Source organism: Carcharodon carcharias, chromosome 26 (assembly GCF_017639515.1).
Source record: "Carcharodon carcharias isolate sCarCar2 chromosome 26, sCarCar2.pri, whole genome shotgun sequence".
Classification (NCBI taxonomy): Eukaryota; Metazoa; Chordata; class Chondrichthyes; order Lamniformes; family Lamnidae; genus Carcharodon; species Carcharodon carcharias.
In genome coordinates this window covers 37,527,171-37,551,154 of record NC_054492.1, presented here as the reverse complement: position 1 = coordinate 37,551,154, position 23,984 = coordinate 37,527,171, and the positions used below count along the sequence as shown (strand labels likewise).

General features: G+C 41.1%; 1 protein-coding gene across 10 annotated transcripts in view; it reads left to right on the top strand.

Moving 5' to 3' along the window:
- Positions 1 to 23,984, top strand: part of sema6dl (sema domain, transmembrane domain (TM), and cytoplasmic domain, (semaphorin) 6D, like) — a 297,233-nt gene that overhangs the window by 237,940 nt on the left and 35,309 nt on the right. Inside the window, exon 1 of one of the 10 annotated variants that reach the window (XM_041174871.1) lies at positions 14,374 to 14,498. The exons of 8 other annotated variants lie outside the window; for them this stretch is intronic. The gene's annotated coding sequence lies outside the window, so the exon portion shown is untranslated. Of the gene's footprint in view, positions 1 to 14,373; positions 14,499 to 15,085; positions 15,307 to 23,984 lie in introns of those variants that run through there. One more of the 10 variants, XM_041174875.1, reaches the window with a different exon arrangement.

Genomic DNA, 23,984 nt, shown 5'->3' with positions numbered 1-23,984 from the left:
CTGAATGGTAACTTCAAGTGAACATCGCACTTTGCAAAATATTAATAGGTGGCATTCATTATATTTTTTAAAATGTATTTAGATGTGTACTTGGAAGTGCCATAACCCACAAGGTTACAGACCAAGAGCTGGAAAGTGGTGTTAGGCTGGATAGCTGTTTCTTGGCTGGCAATGAGCCAAATGGTTCCCTTCAGTGTCAAAAATATCAATATCATTCTAACTCAATTAAAAGGGAGAAGGTGGTGGCACAGTGGTATTGTCACTGACTGGTATTCTGGAGACCCAGGGTAATGCTCTGGTGACCTGAGTTCAAATCACACCATGGCAGATAATGAAATTTGAATTCAATGATAAAAAATCTGGTGATAGCCTTGAAACTATTGCCAATTGTCGTAAAACCCCATCTGGTTCACTAATGTCCTTTGGGGAAGGAATTCTGCTGTCTTTTCCTGGTGACTACATATGACTCCAGACCCACAGCAATGTGGTTGACTCTTAAATGCCCTCTGAACAAGGGCAATTAGGGGTGGGCAATAAATGTTGGCCTAGCCAGTGATGCCCACAACCCATGAACGAATAAAAAAATCAGGTTACTACCTTGTAAAATAGCAAAGACAGGAATTTGATGCAAGTTGCTACAATAATGCAGTCATATGCCAACACCATTCAAAGTAATTCCTAGGCTATGATACCAGGACAAAACAACAGCATCCTTCATCCTAAATGCACTGGCAAGTATTTAACTGGCATCAATAAACTGGGGTTAGGGAAGAGAGAATTAATCAACCAGAACTCCTGTTCCTAATCATTATTCAATGCCTCAAACTGGAAAGTGCCTGTGTATAGACATCAGTTGTCAACAGTATCAAGCTTAACTGATGCTCAACATACAAACATATGAATTAGGAACAGGAGTAGACCATCTGGCCCCTGCAGCCTGCTCCACCATTCAATAAGATTATGCTTGATCTGATTGTGGCCTCAACTCCATGTTCCACCTACCCCCAATAACCTTTGACTTCCTTGTTAGTCAAGAACCTATCTACCTCTGCCTTAAAAATATTCAATGAACCTGCGTCCGCTGCTCTGAAGGGAAGAGTGTTCCAAAGATTCATGACCCTCTGAGAGAAAAAAATTCTTCTCATCTCTGTCTTAAATGGGAGATCCCTTATTTTTAAACTGTCTCCTAGTTCTAGTCTCTCCCACAAGGGGAAACATCCTTTCAGCATCCACCCTGTCAAGTCTCCTCACGATCTTTTATGTTTCAATAAGCTCACCGTTCAATCTTCCAAACTCCAATGGATATAGGCCCAGTCTGTCCAATCTTTCTTCATAAAATAACCCCATCCCAGGTATCGATCGTAAAAGCCTCACTGTTTTGGCTGAGATGTAAACAAAGACTACTGAATGAGTGAGGCATCAGAAGCTAGTTAGTGTTTGTGAAATTGTATCCCAGCCTTCAGAAGAGTTAAAAAGATTAGAGAGAGCAAAGAGTTTTTTTTTAAATTCTTGTTGTCTAAATGGAGTCAAAAAAATCTATCAATGTAATCTGTCCCAACATATTATGCATATATAGTATTCTGCTGCTTCTGATATTAAGATCAATGCCTCTCTTTCTCCGTCCCTCCCTCCCTCTCCCTTGCTCTCAAGGAGAAAACAGAATCCTTCACCTTGTAGCATAGTATTCAATGTGGTGAACAATCCCTGCTGACATGGCCAGTATTCTGTTAAACCTCTCTAATGTTCCAACGTTCATAATAAGGACCATCTGTTCAACATTCTGACATACTCACTTCCACTGTAGCGACAGAGGGAAGTGTTTGGAGAGGAAAACACCAAAATACATCCCCTGCATCTGCTTTTTGGTGCAGTTTTGGCAAATAGTTCCTTTACTTTTGCAGTCCTGATGTTGCAACTAGTTCCTGGTGGCATGACAATATAGCACTATTATGAACAATTAACCCCCACCATATCGAAGGAAATGTATTCTCCATTAATAAAATCCATCGCTAGAATTTGAAGTCCAGATATTTTATGGATACCCTGATATTGGCAGAAACTACCATCTGTGCGAAAGGAGTATAAACCATATTTCCATATTCAATAAAATGAAAATCAGTAGCATCTTGGTGAGAATTCTTACTAATTTGAAAGTATCGTAGCAGCTCAAAACAACTGCATTGACTGATATTGAATTGGTGTAGAGTCAAAGAATGTTTTTCAGTGCGAGAAGTGCTAATACACACATTCTCAGTCACAGATCTTTGGTGTTTATTGTTGTGCTCAAAATCATGAGGGATATTTTCACATTAACGGAAGGGTCAAGAACCAGAGGATGCCGATTTGAGGTGATTGGTAAAAGAAGCAATGGTGACATGAGGGAAACTTCTTTTATGCAGCAAACAATTAGGATCTGGATTGCACAGCCTGAGAGTGTTGTGGAGGCACTTGAGGCCCCCAAAAGGGAATTTGATAATTATCTGAAGAGAAAAAATTGGCAGAGCTACAGGGAAGAGGGACTAGGTGAGTTGCTTTTGCAGAGATCAGGCATGAGAATGACGGGCTGAATGGCCTCATTGGCTGTAACCATTTTAAAGGAAAGATCCACCATTGCAAGAGACATTGGGCAGAATCGTCTCACCTTTGCACTAAGTGTGGTAGGTACGGTGTCTCGCTGGCAGGTGGCATCCAATTTGCCCGCAATGCCTTTACCTCACCGCTTCCTCATGCAGGGCATTATATTTAAACTGCAGCTGCGTGCGCATTCTCAATGCTTGCAGCCCAGGAGGGCACCGATGAAGACATGGCCCCAAAAGCCAAGAAGAGTGCAGCCCCCCAATTCAGTGACCTGAATCCCTGGGACACCTGGACATTGCAGAGGCCCAAAGCAATGTCTTCTACCCCTGCTCTGGCCACAGGAGGCCCATCAGACTCACTCCAGTTTGGCAGGTGGTGGCAGAGGTGATCAGTCCCAATGCTGCACACAAGAGGTTGGCCATCCCAGTGCAGAAAATGGATGAATGATCTCATTCGTGCCACCAGGGTATAGCAACCGTCTCCTCACTCTAAGCTCTCATCTTCACAAGCCGATCACACACTCACTGGCATCTCACTCACTGCCAGCTCAAGGGACATCACCGCTTACTCTCTCACACACACCCTCACATCTTCACCTGGCCTCATCTCCTCTGGAGACTGCCTCCTCAGCCCTCACCATCTTGAGTCTACTTGCACAGATCAACATGTGCCCCCCACCCTGGGATACCCCCCTTCCCCAGTACAGCCCTCATCCTGCCGCCTCTTCTCTCGCCTGAGGCCAGTTCTCCCCCTTCCCCAGACAAGCCCTAGCCTTGCAGCCATTAAAAAGCCCCCCCCCCCCCCCCCACTGCTTTACAGCTGGTCTGGTAGGTAGAGACCTGCCCATGAGACCCCCAAAAAGTGAAGTGGTGGTGCCTGTGAAGCCTGGTGCTCATGACTGCGAGTGTTGCTCGAAGCAAGGTCGGTAAACAAATGTCAAAATCCCAAGCGAAATGTAGCTCACCAGGCCCACATCGCTTATGTATAGTTGTGAAACACGAGAGCGTGATCTCGGATGATCCAGCGTGGGGGATGATTCCGGTGAGTAGGGTTTATAATAAGATGCAGTATTGAAATTAGGTTCCCGACCTGCAGCAGTGTTAAACTCAGCCCGCCAATGATGGGTGGCGTGGACGACCAAAACTGGTTTCACAACAGCTTAAAACTGAGTTTTGGCCTTCACGCTATATTGTCCGCTCAAGCCCACCATGAGGGCCCGATGCTAACAGGGGCAGAAAATTCCAGTCGTTGTTTTCAATGGAAATTTCCAGCATTGTAGGGCACTCGAACCATTAATTAGCATCTTTACTAAATAAAATAGAAACAAAACTAAGAGTGGGAAAATGCAATGCAATTTCAAAATGAGAAGCAAAGAGAAAAACTTTCCTGCAGATTCCAACCAAACAAAAAACAAATGGTGGGGATTGTTGCTGGGTGTCTGAATGTCAAAGACAGACTCTGTAAGTTTAAATGTATACTCTGTGTAAGTGGAAACATTACAATTGCACATTTTTGAGTTGTTGCTTTGGATCATTTGACCATTTTGCAACAGAAAAGGAAAGAAAGGGTTGTTTTTAATAAAAGGATAGTCACACAGGTTTTAAAAAGAAAAGGCTTGGGACAATAGCTGGTTATCACAAAGCAGTATGATAGAATTTCACTTCATTTAAAACAAAGAAAAAATTGAAAATAATTGCCAATGTCTTCTGTTCATCATTAACAATGGTATTTATATAATACTGTCAACATAGTAATGTCTCAAGGCACCTCCCAGGGGAGGGTAAGTGCACTGAATAGTAATAGAACAACTGGGAAGGTGAAGGATGAAATGGAGTTTGATTCCTTCTTGAGTTCAGTAGCATTAATCAGTTCTGTAAAGGGTTTGAGCAGCTTACTTTGAGCTTTGGCTCACATAATTTTATTCTTTTCATGGGATGTGGACATCAATGGCAAGGCCAGCATTTGTAGCCCATCCCAAATTGCCCTTGAACTGAATGGGTTGCTAGGCCATTTCTGAGGGCATTTAAGAGTCAGCCACACAGTGTGGGCCTGGAGTCACTTGTAGGCCAGACCAGGTAAGGATGGCAGATTTCCTTCCCTAAACCAGATGGGTTTTTGTGACAATCGGTGATAGCTTCATGGTCACCGTTACTGAGACTAGCTTTCAATTCCATATATTTTTATTAATTGAATAATTGATTTGAACCTTTGTTCTCGGAACATTAGACTAGGCCTCTGGATTAATAGCAGAGTGACATTATCACTATGCCACCACCTTGCTGCATTGCCCTATATCTACCTGTATGATGGTGCAAAAACTTGTATTCCCTTAAGGTCTGCACAGGATATTAGTCAACCTTTTCAATGGGAGATCAAGGAAAGACTTGGTGGGAATCAGGTTGAGGGGAGAACAAGGAACTGTTTTATTTTGCAGATTACACATGACGCACAAAAATAGAAATTCCTGACTTTTCAAAACGTTTGCTGCACACTTCCCATAACAAAAAAATATGCTACGATATCCCCAATGGGAAAAGAGGGATTTGCTTTATTGTATCATTTTCTTTCAAGTCAGCAACAAGCTGAAGAATAAAATGAGCCGAAACATAATTTCCAGTGTTTCCTAGGCCATGCTGACTTGAAGCTTGCTGTTAGGAAAAACATTTTCTATGTCTGTGTTAACAGCCAGTGAGAGGATTAAAGATTTTTCGACACAAAGGGCAGTATTTAATAGAGGCAATGGGGATTCTTGCCTGCTGGCTGAAGAGCTGGTGAGAGCTCCACGTCACTCTTCTCAGGAAGACCTCCTGCCACGTCAAGTGCCAATCCGGCATTCAACTGGGCAACAGTGGGCCTTCCCCGGGATCAAGGGCTGGGCAGGGGGTGGGGGGGTGAAGTCCTGCCCACCGAGGGCCACTGACAGCTCTTCATTGCTCAGCAGCGGGACCAGGGAGGGCGGTGTAGCTGCCAGTAATGCACCCATCCCGAGGCCCTGGATCGCACAGGGACCCAGGCAAGGCAGGAGGAGGCCCTGAAGTGGACTTTTAATTGCCCACTTAAGGGCCTCAATTGCCAGCTGGGTGGAAAAGCCATTCACAAGCCTTCCCACCGTGGACTTAATCGGGGCAGAGACAGGAAGGCAGCAGAGTCCATCTCGCCTGATTAGATGCCCCCCGCCACTAAACTTGCCACGAGGCAGACATTAAATTCCACCCAGAGGGTGCATAATGTTTTTTGATTGCTGAGACAATAATAATTTATTATTTATAGTCTATGGGAAAATTCTTATGAGCATTTAACTACCTGCTGTCTGAAAGCGTTTTTTAACTTGGGTGAATATACTATGATCTTAAAAGGAACCTTTTTCCTAATTCCTTTCAGCGGTCAAAATATCTCGAAAGACTGGGAGCCTCTTAAAGGTAAAAGAGAAGTAGTAAGTCAAGTAGATTCAGGTAGAGTTCCAGAGTGTAGCTAAAGTAGCTTAAGGCTCTGTTTTATTTTTAACTATCAAAGCCTCATAATATTTACAGTCACCGCTGTTGGCAATTGGAAATGCTAAATTAAATGAGTAGAACTGATGACAGAACATAGCTCTCTCCCCGTTACAAAATAGTCTTACTGCTCAGTACTTTTGAACTGTACACAAGTAAAGTTATTTTTGATGGAAGTTTTAGACAGATTTACATTGATTTTCACCCTCCAGTGTACATCATACTAACACTTTGAACATTTAGAAATGAAAATGGCATAAAATTGATTACTTTAAGTGTTACCTTAAAATAATGGATTTTTGCACATGAATGATTTTTTTCCCCTCTCTGTTGGAGAATGTGGTTTCTGGCGATACATATTCATTTTAAATATTGATAATACTGCATGATTACGATGTTGGATTTCTAAATAATTCTCTTTGTATATTGTATCATTGCTAATATGTTTTCTGCTTGTGTTGGTTGCTTTAGGCCATTGACACAAACTGGTAGCTGACTGCACTGAGAAGTATGATTTTTTTATATATAAACAGAGTACAGCTATTAGTTGCAGATCTTCCTGACATTAAATGAACACCAGACTTGGAGAATTTTATGTTGAAATTACTTTTTATTGAAAAAATAATAATGCACCTGTTTTTACTCCTGCAAGAATTTGAGTGTGTGTGCGTGTGTGTGTGTGTGTGTGTGCAGGATGCACAGTTAAGCTTAAAAAAAGAAAATAATCTTTGGCCTTAACACAGTAGGTTATCGGTGCTATTGTGTTTATCTGAAATGCCTGCCTTGGTTATGTTAGCAGAGGCATTAATCAGTTTAAAATAAATAGTTTAACCTCACCATTGAAAAGGTGGGAAGAAGAATATTGAGACAAAATTGTATCCCACACTTATGCGATAGTGTAGCACTCGCATTCCACTATTATCTCAATTGGACATTGGTGAAATTTCAGGATCTTTGTACAGTGTTTATCTCCTTCATGTTTGTGCAATTAACCTTCCTTGTAATATATCACAGGTGGCTAAAAGTGGTTATTTTCATCATTTAAAGGTAGCCCATTCCTGCCATTTAATGTTCTGGCAGTATTTTTAGTCCTTGGGGAGTAATAGTATTTTACACTATAGGTGTGCAGCCAAAGGTAGACAACTGGTTCTTCGTCTGATAACTGCATTTCCTATTAAAAGGAGCTGAGGTTGTGAAATCATGTGGAATCATGTGGAATCATGTAGAACCATGGATCCGCTAAAACAGGGGCCTGTATTTCTGGCAGTTAACCGAATCGCAGTTCACACCATGGAGTGATCCTGTGGATTAAGGGAGCCGGTTTCTGTAAAGGGATCATTGGTGAACCGGTTGTTGAGTTTGTCCTCTGGGCTTCTACATTATACGGCTAACTTCCACAGAAATCCAGTGATCAGTTCTTGACTCATTGTTTATAAGTGGAAGAGAAGTCCATGGAAATCAAGTTCCTGAAGCAGGATCTGTGAAGCAACTTAAGCCACAGCACAGAACAAAGCAGAAAGAGCCTATCCCACTTCAATCTGTGCCTGTTGAATGTAAATGTATGTTTTGTGAAGTCAGACATCTATCTTGTTAACTTCAATACAATTTGGATTTGAAGGATTTGAATGTCTGCTCCTGGTATGCCAACAGCAGTTGTGCTTTTCTCCTGCAATGCTGGTGCAGACAGATGCTTCCCTAGTTTACCGCCATCTCCTCATTTAAATGCAGCTGCTGTACACCCAGCATAGTTTGCATGATGCACGGGGAGCACAGAGGCTTAGGGGATCCTGGGCATGAGCAGAAATGTGCTGATGAACGTGGCACCTGCACTTTCTCATGGCACCGAAGCTGGACATTGGCATGTTCTGAGGTACGAAGATAAGGAAGGAGGCTCCTGAGAGGTAAGTAGGACAGCCTTGGCTAGGCAAAGACCTTGAAATGATGGAGTTCCAAAGATAAAGGTCAGATTGGACAGTTTTTATACTCCTAGTTTCTATGCATCTGCAGAACTCTGTTTGAACTTTTAAAAGGCCACCACATTCGCCTGGCAGCAGGAGGTTCATCAAAATTCCTGGGCATCAAGGTAAACAACCCAAATTAACAATATGAGACCTTCACGGATCAATGCAGGCACCAGAGGCCGATCCTAATTCCTGAACTAATTATAAATCGGGCAATGGTTTTTCCAGTTTTCTGCTCTTTGTACCTAGTCTCTGCTGTGCACTGCTGGAATTTCATCCCTTAAATGTAAAATGTTGCTTTTAAGTGTGCTCTTCGTAAGTTAGTTCTTATCCAGATTTGTTAAACAGCCTCCCAGAGGGGAGGTTGTAGCATTTGCTGAAGTGCCTTCTGTAATTATACTTGCTTTCAGATTTTCCTAGCTTTATTTTAACTGTGAAAACCCACTTCCCCTCAGACCATAAGTTAAACTGATTACATTTTGAACAACAAAATCCATTTGGGATGGGAGGAGCAAGACTTATATATATTTGTATAATATACATATCTATAAAAAAGCAACCATACCTCAGTTAGGATGAATGCAAAATATATCTTGTGAAGATTTTGTTAATCTTGGTTAAACGCTTTTATAAAGGATGAATCATATGATGTTCCAGCACAGAAATAGGCCATTCAGCTTACCCAGTCTGTTTCTCTTCACAAGCCAGCTGAAGTGTAACAAACTGGCCTGTACTTGCCTAACTTAACCCTTTTTGAAGAGGGAAGTTATGTCTACCACCTTCCAGTTTCATTGCCCCTTAGGAACAAAATTTTGGAAAATTATATTTAGAACCTCTGATATTTCTTCTAGCTTCCCTCAGAAAACTAAGATATAACCTGTCAAATGCCAGTGATTTATATACCTCATGTTTGAGTAATTTCTTCTGTATCATCTCCTTGAATGATATCCTTCACTAATTATCCTATACCCAGCTCAATTTCAATATTCACCTTCTCTACAGAAGCGAAGGCAAAGTATTGATTTAGTATTTCTCCCACTTCCTCTGTCTCCACCACAAGCTTGTCTCCCTCATTGCTGTACCCATATGTTAACCATCCACTTATTCCCAAGGTGTCTGTAGAAAATCTTTTTCACTGTTTTTTTCTCATACTGCTTTCTAGTCTTTCAAATTTTTGTACTTCCTTTTTAAATTAGTTCTTCAGCAATAAGTGTTCCTTTTATGTTTACTATTTAAATGTAGCCTGCACATCTAAGAATATTCCCTCCATATGCTTCTAAATTATCAATGATGTTTCTGCCCTTTCCCAGCTTAACTGTCTTCTTTCTGTCTTGCTTTGTCTCGTCGGTTCAATCCCAACCTGGTTTATGGCCTAACATTTCCAATTAAAACCTGTCTTGCCTTTACTTGATCTCACTATGTGGTTCACCCTCCCCTGATGTCTCAGCAATACCTCACTGTGTCTGGCCATCTCTTGTTGTACACACATAAAAATGAAAGGCCCATCTCCTGTTGCTGATGAAATAAAGCAGAAGAAGTCAGAAGAAAACAAACTGAATATGGAACAAATGTTTAAGTTGGTAGCAGAAAACCAATCAGGAAAAGATACTAAAGATGATGAGCTGCGTAGGTAAATCAGCCTGAGGGACGAGAGGAGAAGGAAAAGGAAACCAAGCAGAATGAAATTAAATAAGAGCAGGAAAAAAAAATGAAGCAATACAAGTAAAGCAAAGCAAAAAATACAAATGGAAAGAGAAAAGGCCAAATAAATGGAGAAAGAAATAACACAAAATTTGGATTGAAAATAAATCTACAAATCAGAAGAAGTAAGTGCAGAGATTAAACCCAAAGAAAGGGAAGTGTTTTTTCTCTCAATAAGACATGGGCCTGGATTTTGTTGGGCAAAGGGAGACTCACCCATAGCGTGAGAACCAGTGGGAAACCCTCGACAGTTCCATGGGGAAGGCCTGACAGCATTTAAGTAGCCAGTGTCAGGCCTTCCCAGCGATTGAAGACCCGACAGCAGAACTCCCACCTGCCGAGAGCTGCCAGCCAATCGCAGGGCAGCGGCTCCTCATGCCACCAGCAGTAGCGGTGGCTGCTGGTGGCAATTTATCCACCAGAAACTCAGGATCATCATAGGATCCCAGACCAAAGGTGAGTGATGGTGGGATGGGGATTGCGGGGTGGAGATCATGGGAGAGGAGGGGCAGGGGAATTGGAGGCAAGTGCATGTGGGTGGCCACTCCCCTGCCTGATGCTGGGTGCCTTAATTGGGCACAGAGTGCCTGGCTATGAGTGATCCACAGGCCCCCTGGAGGCAACAGGCAGGGTTTGCTGGGTAGTCTTCAGACGGAGTGGGAGATCTGTGCAGCGGCCATTAGATTCCAAGCCACCACTAAATTGTGTTGGGCTCAAGGATAATGGGTGACATTAATGAGCCTAACTGACATCCCGCGTCAGCCCCTTTCACCCTCCTACTTAATCAGGGAAGGTTTTGCCTTTACCAAGGGACTGACACAGGACCTCTTCATGAATAAGTGGATATTGTTCCTGCCCACATTAAATCCAGCGTATGGTCACTAAAAAACAGAAGGTTATCTGCCTGGAGTTGGATGGAGCAGTAAGAGTGGTTTTGAGCTGGAATTGCAAGCGGTACACAAGCATCCTTCAGTGTCTTTATCGGCCTCTTAGAGAATGAGGCTGGGGAAATAATAATCAGGAACCAGGAAATGGCAGAGGAGTTGAATAAATACTTTGCATCAGTCTTCACGGTGGGAGACACTAATAGCATTCCAAAAATACTAAATAATTAAGGGGCAAAAGGAGTGGAGGAAATAAACACAATAACTACCGCTAGAGACAAAGTACTAGGGAAACTAATGGGGCTAAAGGCCTATAAGCCCCCTAGACCTGATGGGTTGCATCCTAGAATATTAAAGGAAATAGCTACACAAATAATGAATGCACTGGTAGTAATCTTCCAAGAATCCTTAAATTCTGGAAAAGTCCCAGAAGATTGGAAAACTGCCAATGTAACACCCTTAATCAAAAAGGGAGGGAGACAAAAAAAGGGAACTATAGGCCAGTTAGCTTAAAATCTGTCAATGGGAAAATGTTAGAGTCTATTATAAAGGACGTAACAGCAGAGCATTTAGAAATGCATAATATAATCAAGCAAAGTTAGCATGGCTTCATGAAGAGGAAATCATGCCTGACAAATTTATTAGAATTCTTTGAGATAACAAGCAAAATAGATAAAGGGGAACCAGTAGATGTAATACATTTGGATTTCCAAAAGGCGTTTGATAAGGTACCGCACATAAGACTACTGAATAAGATAAGAGCCCATGGTGTTGGGGATAGTATATTATCATGGATAGAGGATTGGCTAACTAATAGAAGACAGACAGCTGGGTTAAGAGGAGCGTTTTCAGGATAGCAACCTGTAACTAGTGGAGTGCCACAGGGATCAGTGCTGGGGCCACAATTATTTACAATATATTAATTACTTAGATGACGGAAGTGAATGTACTATCGCCAAGTTTGCGGTTAACACAAAAATAGGGGGGAAGGCAAGTGGTGAAGATGACACAAAGAGTCTGCAGAGAGATATAGACAGGTTAAGTGAGTGGACTTGGCAGATGGAATATAATGTGGGAAAATATGAGGTTATGCATTTTGGCAGGAAGAATAGAGGAGCTGAATATTATTTAAATAGAGAAAGTCTGCAGAAAGCTACAGCACAGAGAAATTTGGGAGTCCTTGTGCATGAATCCCAAAAAGCTAGCATACAATTTCAGCAGGTAATAGGGAAGGCAAATGGAATGTTGGCCTTTATTTCAAAGGGAATGGAGTGTAAAAATGGGGAAGTCTTGCTAAAACTATACAAAGCACTAGTTAGACCACGCCTAGAATACTTTGAACAGTTTTAGTTCCCTTATCTAAGGAAAGTTATACTGGCATTGGAGGCAGTCCAGAAAAGGTTAACGAGGTTGATCCCAGGTATGGAGGGATTTTCTTTTGAGGAGAGGTTTGAGTAGGTTGGGCCTATACTCATTGGAGTTTAGAAGAATGAGACATATTGAAATATATAAGATTCTTAGGGGGCTTGACAGGCTAGAGGCTGAGAGGTTGTTTCCCCTTATGGGAGAGTCTAGGACCAGAGGACATAATCTCAGAGTTAAGGGGTTGCCCATTTAAAACAGAAATGAGGAGGAATTTCTTCTCTCAGAAGGTAGTGAATCTGTAGAATTTTTTATCACAGAGGGCTGTAGAGGTTGGGTTGTTAAGTATATTCGAGGCTGAGATAGACATTTTTTATCGGTAAAGGAATCAAGGGCTAAGGGAAAAAGATAGGAAAGTGGAGTTGAGGATTATCAGATCAGCCATGATCTCATTGAACGGTGCAGCAGACTCGATGGGCTGAATGGCCTACTTCTACTCCTACGTCTTATGTCTTAAGGCCTAAACGATCATTCTCACAGACCACAATAATTATTTGTTGCCACTCCCTAATTTAGCAGTCATCATTTTAAGAAATTTCCCTTTGGGTCTAAAAATCATGCTCTGAGAGCTGGGATGTGTATCCATTTTCTTAGGTGTTGTGAGCTAGTAGGAGGTTTTGTACTTTGGTCATTCATCTGACAGGACCACTGTCAGCACATAAAATTCCAGCAACATTGAAACTTAGCCTCTTTTTGTAGCTCGACAATGCCATTATAAACGGAGAACCAAATTTGTCTTCCACCATTTCTCTTGATTTTTCGAGTATATAATCCTAGTATGAAGGTAAAAGTTTGTGCAATATCTGCTACGTTCAACATGAACACACGGCAGTCTTAAACATAGGTGAATCCTTGATAGTATCTGTGGAAGGGAAAAATTGATGATCAGAAATATGTCATTCAGAATAGGTAACCCCATTAGGTGAGTGACTGGAGTCATTTCAAATCTATTGAGGCTGTTTTTTTGTGATATTTCAGCTAATTTGATGGACTTGCACTTTATTGATAATAGAATCACTTTAAGAAAGTGGTCCTGGTCCTTTTTAATTGTCGCTTTTGTCCAACACAAGGCAGCTGACTTAATCCTGAAAATCTGATGATTTTTGGAACGCACAGCAATCCTTCACTGACATTTTTTTTGAGGTTCATGTTTATCTTGCAATTTTCACATAACCCCGAGGTGACTTTGCACTTCAAGAAAGGACTCTGCACCACTTATTGAAAATATTGCCTTTAAATAATTAACAAAGGAAATTATATCAGCTGACTTCCATAATAAAAACTTACTTAAAATTATAGTCATTACGCACAATGTGCAGTAACAAAAAGCTGACCCAGAACTCTCCTTTGCAAGCAAACTATGGTGGCTGTTGAAATATGTGAAAACATTAGAAATCCATTTAGAAAAAAACGATTTTGAAACCATCCATGGCTTGTGAACTGATTAAGACAGAGAGTGCTGCCAACGCAGGAAGGTTACTGCCAACTCTAATGGCTTTGAGCCTGTGTGTCTGTGAAACAAATGGGACATAGGAAACTGGAAACCTTAGCAATGTAGTGGGCTGTTTCAAGCTGTGACATTTGCACCACACTCCATCCCTCACCCTGCTTCTTATACAAAATTTTACCAAGCAGCTAGTCATATCTAGTTAATATTCAGGAAAAACTCATTATGGGGTTTCTTTTTTAGATCTTTTTAAACTGCCTATGCTGAGCGCTAAGTAATGCATGGTCGCTTAGAAGAAAGATTTATTACTTAAAGCTCAGCTGGAAAATGGGTTGATGCTTCAGTTAGAAGGAAACCTTATGACTTGTGCACTAGCCTGAAAAGTAACCAGTGTTTCAGTTGCTGTTCTTCTTGGCAGTGGTGAACTGGTCCAAGAGGGGGGAAAAATAGAAACAGGGTTGTTATTCATTTAGATAAACATTACACTGAGCAGTGCAGGAGAGTGGCTGAGATTCAATTAGGACCAAACCCAGTTTGTACTTCTTGACAGCAAAATAATCAGCTTTGATTCTAAATTAGCATATAATAGAAATCCACATTTCACTTGTGACAAGCCCCACTCCAGCCCTACAAAATATAACTCCGGTGAAGGTTTTATAGCAGGCTTGTTTGAGTTTGGGGGGCCACAAAAGGGACACTGGGAGTTGGAGGCCCCACTGTCGGCAGGGCAGAGAAAGACACCAGACAAAAACTTACATCTTGAGCTTTAAATCCAGTGCTGGAGAATGGGCTAGGGGGTGGGACCCCTGGCTGATGCAGGCTTATTGGTAGGCAGCCTGCTGCTCTCTTGATGGATTGACTTCAGATGGATCAAATTACACCATTTGCCGTGCATTAGTTTGTTTTTCTGCTAGCGTGTCTCTGACTTGAAGGAGTTGAGAGTTTGAGCTTTTGTCGTTCGGATAGTTTACGGGCAGGAAAAATAACTTTTTGGGATATTTGGGTGACATATGAGGTAAGGTGTTAACACTTTTTTTTGGGGGGGGGGGTAAATATTGCATGCAGTAGCTTAAGTACATGAGTTGCGAAAACAAAAGCAAAATGCTCTTGTTTGCAAACTATCATTGCGCTTCGGTGAATGGAGATGTAGTTAAAGTGTCTGGAGGAGCGGCTGTCAGGTCGAGGTGCAGAAATAGCACCTACAAGTGCTATTTTTACCCAGTGTCTTTAACGGGAATTTGGGGGTGGGGGGGGGATGTGGGTAAGAGGTTCTGGAAAGAATAACCAGTGAATCAATCTGTGCTGCGATCCTGCACTTTCAAGATGAAACTTTGAAAGTTTTGTAGACACGAAATTACACTGGATATTGAAGCAGAGAGAACCTTGTTTGTTTTCAGAGGTATGGTGTGTGTTTCCACCCCCCCCCCCCCCCCCCGAGAAGGGGGGATGGTGAGGCACTTGGAGGGAGAGGGCTGGCTGACATTTGATCACTTCGGAGCTTTGAAGATCAGAAAGCTTTTAGTTGGGCCTCAGGTCTTCAGTAGGCATTTCGGGACAGTGGGTATGGGGGCCCATTTTTATTTGACAGCACAGTGCATGGGCTCTCAAACTGCAGCTGGATCAAAACAGAACTGACCTGCCCCACAGACTTGTGGAGGAGGAGGAGGAGACTGAAGAATTGATGAAAAGCAGTTGTGAAAGCAAACAATGGATTCTATGAACCTGAAGCTTTGGTTGAAAACAGTCTGGCACAATGAATGAACCTGGCAAACATCTGTGCAGATGATTTAAAAACGACACAATGTGTACAGTTGTGAATTAAGGTAAAAATTTCACAGGAATTGGCCAGCAGCGTACTCTTGAAATGTTAAGAGCTAACAGGATTAACTACTACCTCTCAATAGCAAGTTGAGAAGCTGCAGAAATATTAAAAGTGTTTACTTGCTGGCTTTTTGCTGTGTTTTCCTCTCAGGGGGTCATGAATCTGTGGAACGCTCTTCCCCAGACAGTGGCAGAGGCAGGGTCATTGAATATTTTTAAAGCGGAGATGGGTAGATTATTGACCCACAAGGGAGCTGGAGGGCATCGGGGATAGGTAGGAAAGTGGAGTGGAGGCCACAATCCGATCAGCCATGATCCTAACGAATGGCAGAGCAGGCTTGAGGGGCTGAATGGCCTACTCCTGCTCTTAATTTATATGTTCATAATAGTATTTGCTCTTTCAAAAAAGGGGATATTTACACTTTTTCCACCATTTCTGTTTATTGCTGAAAAAAGAGACATGTCTAAGCTTTTTCTCTTGCACTCATCAGGACACTTGCAAGAATACCAATATATGGGGAAAACAACAATTTATACTGTATGTGAGGAGAGAGTCCTGATGAGTGCAAGATGAAAAGCTTAGACACGTCTCTTTTTTTCAGCAATGCTCAAGTTCTGTGCTACAAAACAACTATTTCTGTTTAGGACAAGTGTTCCCTAGTTGGAGATATTCTATGCTCCTCAGATTCTGTTTTCTTGATAATCCCTCATCTTAATCGCCCCACCATTGGTGGCCATGGCTTCAGCTGCTAAGGCCTTAGGCACTGGAATTCCCTCTTGAAACATTTCCACCTCTCTACCTTAACTTTCCTCCTTTAAGACACTCCTTAAAACCACCTTTTTTTTTAATAAGTGTTTTGTCATTGGCCCTAATATTATCTTATTGGCTCAATGTCAAATTTTGTCTGATAGGACTCCTGTAAAGTGCCTTGGGAAATTTACCATGTTAAAGGTGCAAATATTTTATCTACTGTGCTCCTTCTTAAACCTTTTTAATCGAATACCAGACCACAGTGGGCTACATTACAATCTGCAGGGAGCCCATGGTGTATATATATATATATATATACACATATAGGCCCTGAATGCAGGAACTGATTCTAAAGCCAACTTAACCCATTGGCACATTCATTGACCCCCATTTCCATGTCATGCATCAGCTGGTGTGCGGCACAATTACACAGCGGATTTGCATATACTTCCTTAAGCACTTATAGTATGTATTAAAAGATGGGTTTGTTTTACAATTTGTACATTCACTTTAAGTGCTTGTTACATGCCCTTAGCATTCATAACTGGTGATTCAACATTGGTTTGCACAGTTCATCCAGTTTGTGATCAAAGTGAGTGAAAGTTTAGCGTTTTTAAGTTTTCAAAGACTAATTTGTGCATGTCTACATCATAGTTTGTACTATTAGTCAGTACAAACGGTTCAACAAGCATTCAGAAATGTTTATTGTTTTTCATGTTTGAGATGTCATATATTAATTTGTGCTTCCTAGTGTGGAGAGTTCTTAGGGGAAAAGAAAGCACAGGACTTTTGCAATCCTGATTTCCAGCACTGCAATAAGTGTGTTGTCAAGGTCCTAGTGCTTGCTAGGTTACCTTTCCCAGAATGGTATCAAATGAACTTTTGTTCACCCTCTGTGTTTAAATAGTTGAACTGGTTGAAGGGCAGGATGAGAAAATGCATCCATTCATCCAGCTAGCATTACCTTGAATCGTTACAAGGCATGTAACATTATGAGCCTTCTATTATTCACAACTAGTAATATCCTTGGATATAAGGAAAACTATATTTGATACCAACATGAATTATGTAGGAGAAAATATACCCACTTACAACAAGAAAGATAATTGGCAGAGTTGGAGCCTTATTGAACTTTTACACACCTATCAAGCAACTGTGGGTGGAAATTATACATTTTTCATCTAATAGGATATGCCTAATTAAAAGTAGCAAAATATAACATCCTACTGCAATTAGAGGAGAATTTAAAGTTCTTACGTTATTCTTAAGCACTGAATTAAAACAGAATAGTGAAAAAAAACAATAGCTAGCCTCAATGGTAACCTCTAGAGCACTAAAAGGAACAATTTTTAAAAAATTATAATGTGCCTTTTGTAATTCAGTTGATAAATGCAGTGACAAATCATTCATTCTGCCATTGTGGGAGTATGTAATTTATGTAATTTGGTTAGATTTTTAGTGGAGAAAGGATACAGATAAAATAAACACCTATTATTCTTTCTTTTCTATATTATTAAATGTTGTTGCATCAAACAACGACTTGCATTTATATAGCACCTGTAATGTAGGAAAGCATCTCAAAGTCACTTCACGAGTGTTATCAAACAAACTCTGAACCAGGTCACACAAAGGGACATTTGGAAGCTGTGGTTACAGGAGCATCTGAAATTGAGAGGTGGAAAGGTTTAAGATGGGAATTTCAGAGCTTTGAGCTTGGCTAGCTGATGGCACAGTTGTCAATGAAAACCATGGGTGCACAAGAAGACTCGAGAGGAATGCACAGATCTTGGAGCGTTATAGGAGGTTACACAGATAGGGAGAGGCAAAGCCATGGTGGGATTTGAATACAAGGGACAGAATTTTGCCCTTGATGGGCGGGCGGACGGGTAGCTGATCGCCGCCGCCGAAACAGGCCCCACCGCCATTTTAAGTGGACGGGCCAATTAAGGCCCGCTCAGCGGGCTGCCCAACGGGAAGCGCTATGCGCTCCCTGTGTGTGTGTGGGTGGGGGGTGGGGGGGATTCCCCAGCTGTCAGAGTGCACTCTCTCACACATGCGCACATCTCCCCGAGGCTAAGTGCTGCCTCAGGGAGATAGCTGAAAAACTGGCAAATATAAAAAATAGAACAATAAAAAATTAATGAACATGTCCCCCTCATGTGAAAATGTCACACGAGATGGGACATGTTAGTGAAATAAACAAAAACTTTATTAAATGTTTTTAAAACTGCTATCAAACCTCATCCCGCCACTGGATGAGGTTTATAAAAAAAAAATCGCCTGCCTGTTGGGCCCGTGCACTGAGCCAAAGTTCGCACGGGCCCCTCAAAATCGTCGACGATTGGTAAGTTAAGGGCCTTAACGAGGCCTTTAATTAACGGCGGGCGCACATCCCACTGCATAGCATGCCTGCCGACTGAACTATCGCGATGCTGCACGCTGACATCAAGCCACGCGCGCGCAGCATTTTAAGCACTGGTGTGTGGGGTCCACCACCCGCATGTCAGCCAAAAGATTCTGCCCAAGGAGGGGAATTTTAAATTCAAGACGCTATTGGACTGAGAACTAATGCAAGTCAGTGAGCACAGGAGTGATGGGCAAACAGGACTTGATGTGAGTTAGGATATAGGTAGTGAAGTTTTGAGTGAGCTCAAATTTATGGAGATATCAAGGTGGGAGGTCAGCTAGGAGAGCATTGGAATAATTGTGTCTAGAAGTAACATATGCATGGATGAGACTTTCAGCAGAAGGTGAGTTGAAACCTAGCAAATAAAAAGGACCAGGAAGGGCAGAGGAACTACAAAATGTACTCATTCTCCATCAAAACAGAGCTCCTTAGTCCCAGTTCTAATGTTTGTAGGAGTAGAAACTAGGTGCACATTTTTGTGTCTGTGCTGGAAATGATCTGTTCCCTATTTTCACCTTTTCTTTTATTTGCATTGCCAGATCCTAGAATGAGCCAGTCAGAAGTTAACGTATGCTTTGCAGCTATTATTTCTGAAGAAATAATTTGTTTAGACTCATCAAAGGATTTTTATTTAGGTGCTTCAATTACTTCGTACCCATATGCAGGATGCCTATAGTTTACAAACGCGCACAGTCCTATGCATTAGTCCAGACTTACACAAGTGAACTACATTACCTTGTGCAGATATTTGGATATTGTTCGTTGAGGAGGTAGCTATATTAAATTCTGTTTAATGTTGAATCTGGTTTCGGGTCAAAAAACCCAATTTGTCAGTAAAAGTAGTGGAACAAATGTGCTGTCCTCTAGGCAGGGCTCCTTTTCCTCTTCATAGCACACCTGAAATATCGACAAACACTCCCTGCAGTGCTGTGTTCTCCTTTGTGACAGAGCGGTGAAAAGTGGGAAAGTTGCTGATTGGGATGGTGTATTAATATTGAGCATGGTGACATTGATGCCTATTAGGAGTGAAAACAGAGCTGGAACCCAACTTCCAACTGGAATTTAGACAGGTATCTGCAGCAGGCAAATCTCAAAAATAATTGTGAAATAGTCAAGAGAGGGAGCAGAGCCTGCCACCAGAGGAAGGGGACAAAGAGACTTTTCTCACATTTACTTTTTTTGAAAAGTCCAGTTAGGAACAATATTAGCCTTATCTATGAAAGATGTCTGTTTTGCTCTTCCAATGGTAGGTGAAAATGTGAATGCAAATGGTTAATCTGTTAATGAAAAATGAAGTTTTAATTGGTATGCTTGTCTGCCCTGATGAGGGCAAGATGAAAAGCTTGAACAGCATGTGTCTCTTTTCAGCAATACTCAAATTCTGTCTACATATATTCATTCGCAGGGCCCTGTCCTCCACAAGCGGAAAGAACATGAAAAGGGAAATTGGTTATAAGTCACAAAGGAAGCACATACATTTTTCAGTCCTTACTAAAGTTTGCATGTGCCTTTGTTGAATCTTGTAACAATTTCTGCATAAAACCTTTTGATAGCATTTAATTTGTTCTTGAGTTGCCTAGTTCACAGTTCTGTTTGTAACTAAGTTAACACCCTGATTGACTGCATATTCTAAGCAACATCATACTGTTTAGAAACTAGTGTTCGTACCAGGTAACTGCCAGAAAGAAGGGTCTATTGAAGTATACTTTGCAAATTCAAGTTCTGAAAACTTTTTTCTTTCCTCACGGTCAGTAAAATGCAATTTAAAATTAGTTAGTTATTTCCTTTTGGTAAAATGACATCTGTTTACAGACTGTAAGCTTGTGTGTATACGCTCAGTAGATGCAGTGGGTAGAACTTTCTGGCCCTGCCCACCGCCAGGATCGTCCAGTCTGGCCAAAACTCAATGGACCTTTGGCTGGGCCCCCGAATCTCCTGCGGTGGGTCCCAACATGACAGGGCCAGAAAATCCTGGCCACTCCCCCTCTTTTCAAAAATGAGAAAGCTTAGGAAGTGTTAGCTAAATGATAAAATGAAAAACCTGCCAATTTCTGTAAGATTAATAGTTTTGATATATCCTTTTAATGCTACAAACACAGCCTGCTACATTGAAAATTCTAAATCTAATTTTCATTAGTTTTTTTCTTTTTTTTTTGCTTAGTCCTGTCTCACACACCATCTCCTCAATCAGGAGAGGAACCAGGAAGGTGATGGGTGTCCAGCACTTCCTCTGACTGCCAAATTCAAGATCAACTACTAACACATGTAATGCAACTGATTGATTTTAAAATTTATCCTGGTTCTTTCAATCCAATCACAGGATGCATTATTTCAACCAAAAAACACTTGACATCTTATTAATTTGGACACACTTTTGGAAACAGGAAATCACTTTAAGTTGGTGTGCAAGTCTATAATTCTTTCATCACTGTACATTCTGTGGTGGACATATATGGAATAATTTTATGAGGACGTGAGTTTAAATTTGTGTAGAAGTAAATTGGAGGTAGGTCATAGAACAAATTTCTGTAGTCAAAGGCTGACAAACACTGGGAATATTCTACCAGAATCAAAGATTAGAGATAAGTTCAAACAACAAATGGATGTTGGAAATACCAGAAAGGCAAGCCTAATGGGGCAATTGTCCTTTTCTGGTCCTTGACAGGTGCTCCTGGTGTCTTAAGTTGTATCTTGAGTTCACTCCTCCTCCCTTACCCAGTAATACTAAATATGTAATCATGCCAGCAATTTTTCCAAGTTTATTACTGAAATCTCTTGATATTGCATTTTCCAATGAATCTCGTGTTTTAATGCACTTGCCAGGTGCCTGCAAGCACCTACAAGACTCATGTTCCTCATGGTGTTTGCCAATGATAATTTGTTACTTGTCAAGTTCTGTAGTCCTACAGGCTTGACTTACCTTGAGTAATAGATTGGCCTCACCTTATCATCAATACATATTCATGCCTCATTTACCCAGTTCCAGGTTACTGATTACCTTTTTTTTGCTCTCACTACAAAACTTAAGCTTCTGTAATCTTTCCTCATTGTTCCCTCCTTTACAAAGGTAGAACAAATAATTTGGCCTATTTGTGTTTACATTGAATATATAGCACAGGAATGGGCCATTCAGCCCAACCAGTCCTAGCAGGTACAAAAACAGAATTACCTGGAAAAACTCAGCAGGTCTGGCAGCATCGTCGGAGAAGAAAAGAGTTGACGTTTCGAGTCCTCATGACCCTTCGACAGAACTTGCGAAGGGTCATGAGGACTCGAAACGTCAACTCTTTTCTTCTCCGCCGATGCTGCCAGACCTGCTGAGTTTTTCCAGGTAATTCTGTTTTTGTTTTGGATTTCCAGCATCCGCAGTTTTTTTGTTTTTATCTCAGTCTTAGCAGGTGTTTATGTTCCATTCGAGCCTCCATCCATCTTTTCTGATCTAAATCTACCATCCTAACCTTCTTCCTCATATGCTTGTCTAGCTTCCCTTAAACCCATCTATACTATTCACTTCACCCACTCCCTGTGAGAACAAGTTCCACATTCTCACCACTCCTTGGATGAAGACAATTCCTCTGAATTCCCTATTGGATTTCGTGGTGCCTATCTTATATTGATGACCTCTCGTTATGCTGTTTCCCACAAGAGGAAATGTTCTCTGTATCTACTCTATCAAAACCTTTCATAATTTTAAAGACCGATTAGGCCACCCCTACAGGAAAAATGAAACCCAACCTGTCAATCTTTTCTTTGCACATGTCCCCACACATTTCTGATATCATCCTTGGAAATCTTCTCTGCACTCTCTCCAGTGCCTCTATACCCTTTTTTAAATGGCGATCAGAACTGCACGCAGTAATCTAAGTGCATTGCACTTGAGCATTGTATCTTGTTTTTATCTGGGGAAGGCTGAAGTCGAGCCTTTAGCTCTCCTCTGCTATGACTTGGCTCCAGCCTTGTGCTGAAGTAAGATTTGGTGAAGAGGGGAGGAATAGTTGGCAGTTGAGAAAAACAGGAGCCTTGCTTTTTGGGCTGGCCCGCACTCCTGAACAGGAATTTTTAATCTTCACTTTCTACGATTCTGATATTAAAACCAGTGGCATATGATTCTGCAGAAGTGTTAATATTGTAATAAAAACTAATGCAGGTATGGAAAACATCTGTTGTGCAAGCATCTAGAAATGTCACCAGTAAGCCTTCATCATCTGCCCAATGGAAAATCTAGCCACTGGGATGTACTTTTCCCCGTTGGCTCACAATCCTATTACAGGTAAAAGCCATCAAAACTTAGATAAGCTGTAAAGTGTACTTGGGTAAGTGCACTTGAGTTTTTTTTTACTTACTTTATTAGTACAATAATTGAATTCCGGCAGTAATATAACACTCCTTAAGGACAGTGAAACTGATGTTTGTTCCATTCAATTGTTGTTTCATTATATACCAACAGTTGCTGACATTTATTATTAGAGACATTGTTTGGCTCCTTAGCTAGGGAAGGGGATATGGAGATAAATTATTTGCACAAGAAGTCATTTTTTATATTTTGGAAGTCAAACAAGGTCTAGAGATCCTTAAGCCCGCAGTAAATCAACTGGTAGATCAACAAATGAAAAACACGATATTGAATCGCAGACTGATGCAGCACAGGAGTCCATTCGGCCCATCATTCCTGTGTTGGCTCTTTGGTAGAGCCTTCCAGTTAAGCCCACAGTGCTGTGACTTTATTTTTCCTTCAAGCATTCATCCAGTACTTTAATGAATCTTACTGTTGAATTTGTTTCCACCATCCTTTCAAGCAGTGCACTCCAGATCACACAAATCACTTTTTTTTAAAAAAAAAGTCTCCTGATCATCTACTCTTCATGTGATCTATATTTGTGAAACTGAAGCACAAGAATTTTTGCATCTTCAGCTTTTAAATAAATTAGTGCAAAAATGCATATAAAGAAGAAAAATGTGATATTCACTCCCACGCTGCATTAATTTGGTGGTTTCTAAATGCTGTAGATTAAATTGAGATTTAAGCCACATTCTCAGTTTTGTTTGACAGTTTTCAGTTATGAAACAACAATAAAACTGGATTTTTTTTTTCAAGCGCAGAGATAATATTTTTGAACAGTTTTGGTGTCTGGTTATGCTCTCTCCGCCCAGAGAAAACATTTATTAAAAATCAACCCCCTACAAAATGGAGGTTTTGGTTCAAGTTGATCACTTGCTGTGCTACTGACCTATTAATGCCCCCTTCTCTAACAGTGTGCACCACATTCAGTTGCCAGTTGTTCAGGATGAATGGACTAGAGAGCTGTTAATACAAGAAAAAGCAACTTGGGTCTAAATGCTTCAAACAACTTAACTGAGATGATTTTTCAGTCAGTAAACAGGCGTATTTACGCACAAATTCAATGTTTGAGGAACCAGAATCAAATTTGTAATGTGTATGGTACCCATTGCATTCTTAATGTTTATTTTTTCCAACTTGATTCCTCTACTTTTTTTGTTAATTAACGAAGATTAGCATTTTA